Source organism: Pseudophryne corroboree, chromosome 5 (genome assembly GCF_028390025.1).
Source record: "Pseudophryne corroboree isolate aPseCor3 chromosome 5, aPseCor3.hap2, whole genome shotgun sequence".
In the NCBI taxonomy this organism is placed as follows: Eukaryota; Metazoa; Chordata; class Amphibia; order Anura; family Myobatrachidae; genus Pseudophryne; species Pseudophryne corroboree.
In genome coordinates, this window is record NC_086448.1 from 805503655 (window position 1) to 805512051 (window position 8397).

Consider the following 8397-nt stretch of genomic DNA (forward strand, 5'->3'; position numbering starts at 1 on the left):
AAACCACGGGTAGGTGGTATACAATTATGGACGGACTGCCCAGTGCCGACACAGAGGTAGCTACAGCCGTGGACTACCGTACTGTACTGTGTCTGCTGCTAATATAGACTGGTTGATAAAGAGATGTAGTAGTAGTAGTATGTATGTATAAAGAAGAAAGAAAAAAAAACCACGGGTAGGTGGTATACAATTATGGACGGACTGCCCAGTGCCGACACAGAGGTAGCTACAGCCGTGGACTACCGTACTGTACTGTGTCTGCTGCTAATATAGACTGGTTGATAAAGAGATGTAGTAGTAGTATGTATGTATAAAGAAGAAAGAAAAAAAAACCACGGGTAGGTGGTATACAATTATGGACGGACTGCCGAGTGCCGACACAGAGGTAGCTACAGCCGTGAACTACCGTACTGTGTCTGCTGCGACTGGATGATAAATAATGATATAAAAAATATATATATATCACTACTGCAGCCGGACAGGTATATATTATTTAATGACGGACCTGCTGGACACTGTCTGTCAGCAGAATTAGTTTTTTATAGAATAAAAAAAAAAACACCACACAAGTGAAGTCACACGACGAGTGTTTAACTTTTTCAGGCAATCACAATATAGTATACTATACTACTAACTATACTGGTGGTCAGTGTGGTCAGGTCACTGGTCAGTCACACTGGCAGTGGCACTCCTGCAGCAAAAGTGTGCACTGTTTAATTTTAATAATAATATGTACTCCTGGCTCCTGCTATAACCTATAACTGGCACTGCAGTGCTCCCCAGTCTCCCCCACAATTATAAGATGTGTGAGCTGAGCACAGTCAGATACGAGTGTTTAACTTTTTCAGGCAATCACAATATAGTATACTATACTACTAACTATACTGGTGGTCAGTGTGGTCAGGTCACTGGTCAGTCACACTGGCAGTGGCACTCCTGCAGCAAAAGTGTGCACTGTTTAATTTTAATAATAATATGTACTCCTGGCTCCTGCTATAACCTATAACTGGCACTGCAGTGCTCCCCAGTCTCCCCCACAATTATAAGATGTGTGAGCTGAGCACAGTCAGATATATACATAGATGATGCAGCACACTGGGCTGAGCAGTGCACACAGATATGGTATGTGACTGAGTCACTGTGTATCGTTTTTTTCAGGCAGAGAACGGATATATTAAATAAAACTGCACTGTCTGGTGGTCACTGTGGTCAGTCACTAGTAAACTCTGCACTCTCTACAGTTCTACAGTACTCCTAAGCTCCAGTAAATCAGGTCAATCTCTCTCTCTCTCTCTTCTAATCTAAATGGAGAGGACGCCAGCCACGTCCTCTCCCTATCAATCTCAATGCACGTGTGAAAATGGCGGCGACGCGCGGCTCCTTATATAGAATCTGAGTCTCGCGAGAATCCGACAGCGTCATGATGACGTTCGGGCGCGCTCGGGTTAACCGAGCAAGGCGGGAAGATCCGAGTCGCTCGGACCCGTGAAAAAAAACATGAAGTTCGTGCGGGTTCGGATTCAGAGAAACCGAACCCGCTCATCTCTAATAGGCATGTACGGATCCATGAGATCCGTGCATGTATATCAGTGGGAAGGGGTGGGAAAGTGTTAGACAGTACAGTACAGTACTACGCTTTTTGTCCCCCGTATTTTTGGAACCAGGACCAGGCGCAGAGCCCGATGCTGGTTGCTTAAATATGGGGGAACCCCTGTCCATTTTTTTCCCATATTTCTGCAACCAGGATCGGCTCAAAGAGCCCGAGGCTGGTTATGCTTAGGAGGGGGGACCCCACGCAATTTTTTTTTAACATTTAAACTTTTTTTTTTTTTTTAACAAAGTGCACAATGAAGCCAAGCACGGATCTCTCAGATCCGGCCGAGATTCATTGTATTAAAGTCGGCAGTGTTTTACAAGTCACTCACGTAAAACACTGCCTAAAAAAACGAATGACATCGACATCGGAAAACCCGAAAATGCAGAATACGGCAGCTTAGTAAATTAGTCGTAACAAATTCAAAAAGTTGCAGTTTTACACTTTCGATGTCATTCGTGATTATTCTCCCTCCAAATCGGGAGAATTACGAATGTTAGTAAATATACCCCATTGACTTTCCATTTCCACTGCAAACTTAGGGGGTAATTCCAAGTTGATCGCAGCAGGAATTTTGTTAGCAGTTGGGCTAAACCATGTGCACTGCAGGGGAGGCAGATATCACATGTGCAGAGAGAGTTAGATTTGGGTGGGTTATTTTTGTTTCTGTGCAGGAAGTAAATACTGGCTGCTTTATTTTTACACTGCAAATTAGATTGCAGATTGAACACACCCCACCCAAATCTAACTCTCTCTGCACATGTTAAATCTGCCTCCCCTGCAATGCACATGGGGGGTCATTCCGAGTTGTTCGCTCGCAAGCTGCTTTTAGCAGCTTTGCACACGCTAAGCCTCCGCCTACTGGGAGTGAATCTTAGCTTATCAAAATTGCGAACGAAAGATTAGCAAAATTGCGAATAGACACTTCTTAGCAGTTTCTGAGTAGCTCCAGACTTACTCGGCATCTGCGATCAGTTCAGTCAGTTTCGTTCCAGGTTTGACGTCACAAACACACCCAGCGTTCGCCCAGACACTCCTCCGTTTCTCCAGCCACTCCCGCGTTTTTCCAAGAAACGGTAGCGTTTTTCCGCACACACCCATAAAACGGCCAGTGTCCGCCCAGAAACACCCACTTCCTGTCAATCACATTACGATCACCAGAACGAAGAAAAAACCTTGTAATGCCGTGAGTAAAATACCTAACTGCATAGCAAATTTACTTGGCGCAGTCGCACTGCGGACATTGCGCATGCGCATTAGCGACTAAGCGCTCCGTTGCGAGAAAAAAATAACGAGCGAACAACTCGGAATGACCCCCATGGGCCCTCATTCCGAGTTGTTTGCTCGCTAGCTGCTTTTAGCACACGCTAAGCCGCCGCCTACTGGGAGTGAATCTTAGCATAGCAGAATTACGAACGCAAGATTAGCAGAATTGCGAATAGAAATTTCTTTGCAGTTTCTGAGTAGCTCGAGACTTACTCTGCCACTGCGATAACTTCAGTCAGTTTTGTTCCTGGTTTGAAGTCACAAACACACCCAGCGTTCACCCAGACACTCCCCCGTTTCTTCAGACACTCCCGCGTTTTTCCCAGAAACGCAAGCGTTTTTTCGCACACACCCATAAAACGGCCAGTTTCCGCCCAGAAACACCCACTTCCTGTCAATTACACTCCGATCACCAGAACGAAGAAATTTCTTCATAAAGCCGTCAGTAAAATACCAAACTTCTTAGCAAATTTACTTGGCGCAGGCGCGGTGCGAACATTGCGCATGCGCATTAGCGACTAATCGCTCCGTTGCGAAAAAAAATAACGAGCGAACAACTCGGAATGAGGGCCATGGTTTTGCCCAACTGCTAACAAAAGTCCTGCTGCGATCAACTTGGAATTACCCCCTTGCTGTGAATAGAGGCAACAAGAAACTACAATTATCGGTTCTAAAACCTGATCATTGATAAATTGCCCCTAAATCAGGAGTAGGAATAATACAACTCTGTCCCTTATCAGTCCAATAATGGCAAACTAATGCACTTAAGTGCAATCACTAAAATTCTGTGATTCCTGAAAGCATTTAATTTATCTGTACCACAAAGTTTCCTCTCTGACAGCAGCAAACACAGGGCACAGGGGGGTTTCCCATTGCCTGGAACATCCCACCCCCTCTAGCCCAGCCTGCAAATCATGACCACAATAGCAGTAGTGTTTAATATGATTTCTCAAACGTCCTAGAGGATGCTGGGGTCATCATAGAACCATGGGGTATAGACGGGATCCGCAGGAGACATGGGCACTTAAAGACTTTGAAAGGGTGTGAACTGGCTCTTCCCTCTATGCCCCTCCTTCAGACTCCAGTTTTAGAATTGTGCCCGGTGAGACTGGACACACTACAGGGGAGCTCTACTGAGTTACTCTGAAAATACTTTTTGTTAGGTTTTTTATGTTCAGGGAGACTGCTGGCAACAGTCTCCCTGCTTCGTGAAGCTTAGGGGAGAGAAGTATGATCCACTTCCAGTGAGTTCAAGGGCTCTGCTTCTGGCTACAGGACACCATTAGCTCCTGAGGGTGCTGATCGCTGGGTACGCCTAGATGCTCACTCTCGCAGCCGGACGTCACCCCCTTTCAGAGCCAGAAGTCAGAAGACAGGTGAGTAACCGAAGAAAAGAAGACTTCAGGTTCACTGACGGCATTTTCTGAGGAACCGTGCAGCGGGCAGACGCTGCGCGCCAAGCTCCCAATGACACAGCACTACAGGGTGCAGGGCGCAGGGGGGGGCCCTGGGCAGCTAAAATCATCCTCATTATTCCACTGGCAAGAGGGGACATTAGTGCCACGGCACTGTCCTAACCCCCGCCAGTATAAATATCAGAAAAAGCGGGACAGAAGCGCGCCATTAAGGGGGCGGAACTTCTTCCTCACAGCTCACGGCGCCATTTCCTCTCCGCAGGCTGCAGAGATGCTGGTCCTCCTCACACTGACAAGAACCAGGGGTACAAAACGGGGGGGGAGGCAGCTCAATTGGTGCAATATATATGTGATTGTAAAAGCGCTTTAGGTCTAAGGAAAATTCTTAGTGATTTCAGACCCATTGATTTAGCGCTGGGTTGTGAGCTGGCAAATCCCCTCTGTGTCTCTCTGACAGACTTTACTGTGGGTCTGTCCCCTATATGCCAGGTGTGTCTGTGGGTGTTTGGTGCACGTGTGTCGACATGTCTGAAGCTGCAGGCTCTTCCCAGGAGGAGGCTGTATTAGGGACACAAACGGCTGCAGGGGGTGACCCTGTCAGCACCGCCGACGCCGGATTGGGTAAAACGCCTTGAATGCTAATGTGACTCTTATTAGTAAGAGGCTAGATAAGTCTGAGTCTCAGACCTAGGCATGAAGAAATCTGTAGAAGATATGTTATTACAAAGTCAGGTCCCCTCAGGGTCACAAAAACGTACACTGGCCCAGTTGGCAGACACTGATACCGACACGGACTCTGATTCCAGTGTCGACTATAGCGATTCCAGATTAGATCCAAAATTGGCAAAGAGCATTCAGTACATGATTGTGGCGGTTAAATAGGTACTACATATCACTGAGGACCCGACTATCCCTGATAAAAGGGTCTGTATGTATAGGGAAATGAAACCTGAGGTGATGTTTCCTCCCTCTAATGAACTGAACACGCTATTTGAAAAAGTCTGGGAAGGTCCTGACAAAAAATTTCAGATTCCCAAAAGAATTACAGCAGCTTATCCGTTCCCCTCGGCGGATAGGGAAAAGTGGGAGTCACCCCCCACTGTGGACAAGGCCCTGTCACGTTTGTCTAAAAAGGTGGCTTTCCCGTCACCTGACATGGCGGCTTTTAAGGATCCTGCGGATCGTAAACAAGAAACTACATTAAAGTCCATTTATGCGACCACAGGTACGCTACTCAGACCTGTCATTGCGTCTGCGTGGGTAAGTAGTGCTATCAAAAAGTGGGCAGACAACTTGTCTTCTGAAATAGATACCCTAGAAAGGGATAGCATCCTCTTAACGCTGGGTTATATCAAGGACGCTGCAACATATCTTAAGGAAGCTGCGAGAGATATTGGTCTTTTGGGATCAAAGGCCAATGCCATGGCAGTCTCATCTAGATGAGCGTTGTGGATTCACCAATGGAATGCTGATGCTGATTCCAAGAAAAGTACGGAGTCTCTACCATAGGTAAGGCCTTATTTGGTGATGGCCTTGATGATTTGGTATCTACAGCTACCGCGGGTAAGTCATCCTTTTTGCCTTATATTCCTCCACAACAAAAGAAAACGCATCACTATCAGATGCAGTCCTTTCGGGCCAATAAATACAGAAAGGGCCGAGGTTCTTCCTTCCTTGCTACTAGAGGAAGGGGAAGAGGTAAATGATCACCAGCCTTGTCAGGCTCCCAGGAGCAGAAGTCCTCCCAGGCTTCTGCCAATTCCACCGCATGACGTTGGGGCTCCTATGCGGGAGTCCGCACCGGTGGGGGCACGTCTCAAACTCTTCAGTAAGTTTTGGGTTCGTTTGGACCTAGACCCATGGGTTTTACAAATAGTATCCCAAGGGTACAAGCTGGAGTTTCAAGACGTTCCCCATCGCCGTTTTTTCAAATCGGCCTTACCTGCTTCTCTTCCGGACAGGGAGGTAGTTTGCGACGCAATACAAAAATTGTGTCAAAATCAAGTTATCGTCAGGGTTCCCCAGTCACAACAGGGAGAAGGTTTTTATTCGAGCCTGTTTGTGGTCCCGAAGCCGGACAGCTCGGTCAGACCAATCCTAAACCTGAAATCCCTAAATTTCTACCTAAAGAAATTCAAATTCAAGATGGAGTCTCTCCGAGCAGTGAGCTCCAGTCTGGAGGAAGGGGATTTTATGGTGTCGGTGGACATAAAGGATGCCTACTTACATGTTCCCATTTATCCTCCGCATCAGGCTTACCTGAGGTTTGCAATTCAGGATTGTCATTACCAATTTCAAACGTTGCCATTTGGTCTGTCCACGGCTCCGAGGATTTTTACCAAAGTGATGGCGGAGATGATGGTTCTCCTTCGCAAGCAAGGAGTCACGATTATCCCATACTTGGACGATCACCTGATAAAGGTGAGATCCAGGGACCAGTTGGTGCAAAACGTTGCACTCTCCCTGACGGTTCTTCAGCAACATGGTTGGCTCCTAAACTTGCCAAAATCACAGTTGATTCCAACGACACGGTTGTCGTTTTTGGGAATGATATTGGACACAGAACTACAGAGAGTCTTTCTTTCAGTGGACAAAGCTCTGGAACTTCAGAGTCTGGTCAAACAAATTCTGAAACCAGCAAGAGTGTCAATCCATCAATGCATTCGGTTGCTGGGGAAGATGGTTGCGGCCTACGAGGCCATTCAGTTTGGCAGGTTCCATGCCAGGGTGTTCCAGTGGGACCTGTTGGACAAGTGGTCCGGGTCCCACCTACACATGCATTGGAGGATAATCCTATCTTCCAAAACCAGGGTATCACTCCTGTGGTGGCTGCACAGCTCTCACTTCCTAGAGGGGCGCAGGTTCGGGATACAGGACTGGATCCTGCTGACCACAGATGAAAGCCTCCAAGGCTGGGGGGCAGTCACAATGGTAGAAAACTTCCAAGGAAGATGGTCAAGTCAGGAAACTTGTCTCCACATAAATGTTCTGGAGTTAAGGGCCATTTACAACGGCCTTCTGCAAGCGGAGCATCTTCGCAATCGGGCTGTCTTGATTCAGTCGGACAACATAACAGCAGTAGCGTACATAAACCGCCAGGGCGGAACAAAGAGCAGAACGGCAATGGCAGAGGCCACAAAGGTTCTCCGCTGGGCGGAAAGGCATACAAGCGCTCTGTCAGTGATCTTCAGTCCAGGAGTGGACAACTGGGAAGCAGACTTCCTCAGCAGACATGATCTCCATCCAGGAGAGTGGGGTCTTCATCAAGAGGTCTTTCCAGAAGTGACAAGTCTTTGGGGAATTCCTCAAATAGACATGATGGCGTCTATTTGAGGTGGTTCTGGGTACTCAGAAACCCCCCCTGTAGGCACCACTAGAGATAAAGTGGATAACTTGATCATTGCAACTAGCTCCACTTCTTCTCTCTCCAAGGCTTGATACATTTCCCCTTCAGTTTCAAGATGTCTGGCATTGGCTGCAGTTTAGAACACAGCTGAAGCACATGCCAAGTGGCAACAAAAATGTTAAGAAGTTTCTTACACAAACCCTTGTGTGTGTCAAACTGGGAGACAAAAAAAAAACAGGTCTAATACCTGTGAGTACGTTACTGTTTTGTATCGCAACTTCCTCCATCATATCAATTCTCTGGGTTGCAGAAGTGATGGAGCTCCAGTACACTCATCTTGTGTTCATTTTGTTGATTGTTCATTTAAATAAAAAATTGGGAAATGTAATATCACACAATGTCAAATGATGTGCAGCCTATTGTGTCCTGATATATGAGACTATCCCTTACATATGTCTCTTATCACAGCCAGACACCCAGGCTGCTTTGTTTACTAGAGGGAAATTTATATTTGCAACGCTCAGATATAAAGACAGACAGAACGTGGGCACTCCGTGCTAATGAGGTCTGGGAAAAGAAAACGACTTATCTCAGCTGGACAGTTTTGCTGCATAACCTCTTGGAGAGGTGCAGTCTGACTCATCAAAGTATAGAGAGGCTTCCAGCGGGAGAGAGGTGGAGGGCGGATGCATTTTGCTACAAGATGTAAAAGTAACAACTTTCTAACTTAAAACGCCAGGCGCTAGGACTCCGACGCATTAACCTTTTACACTTTT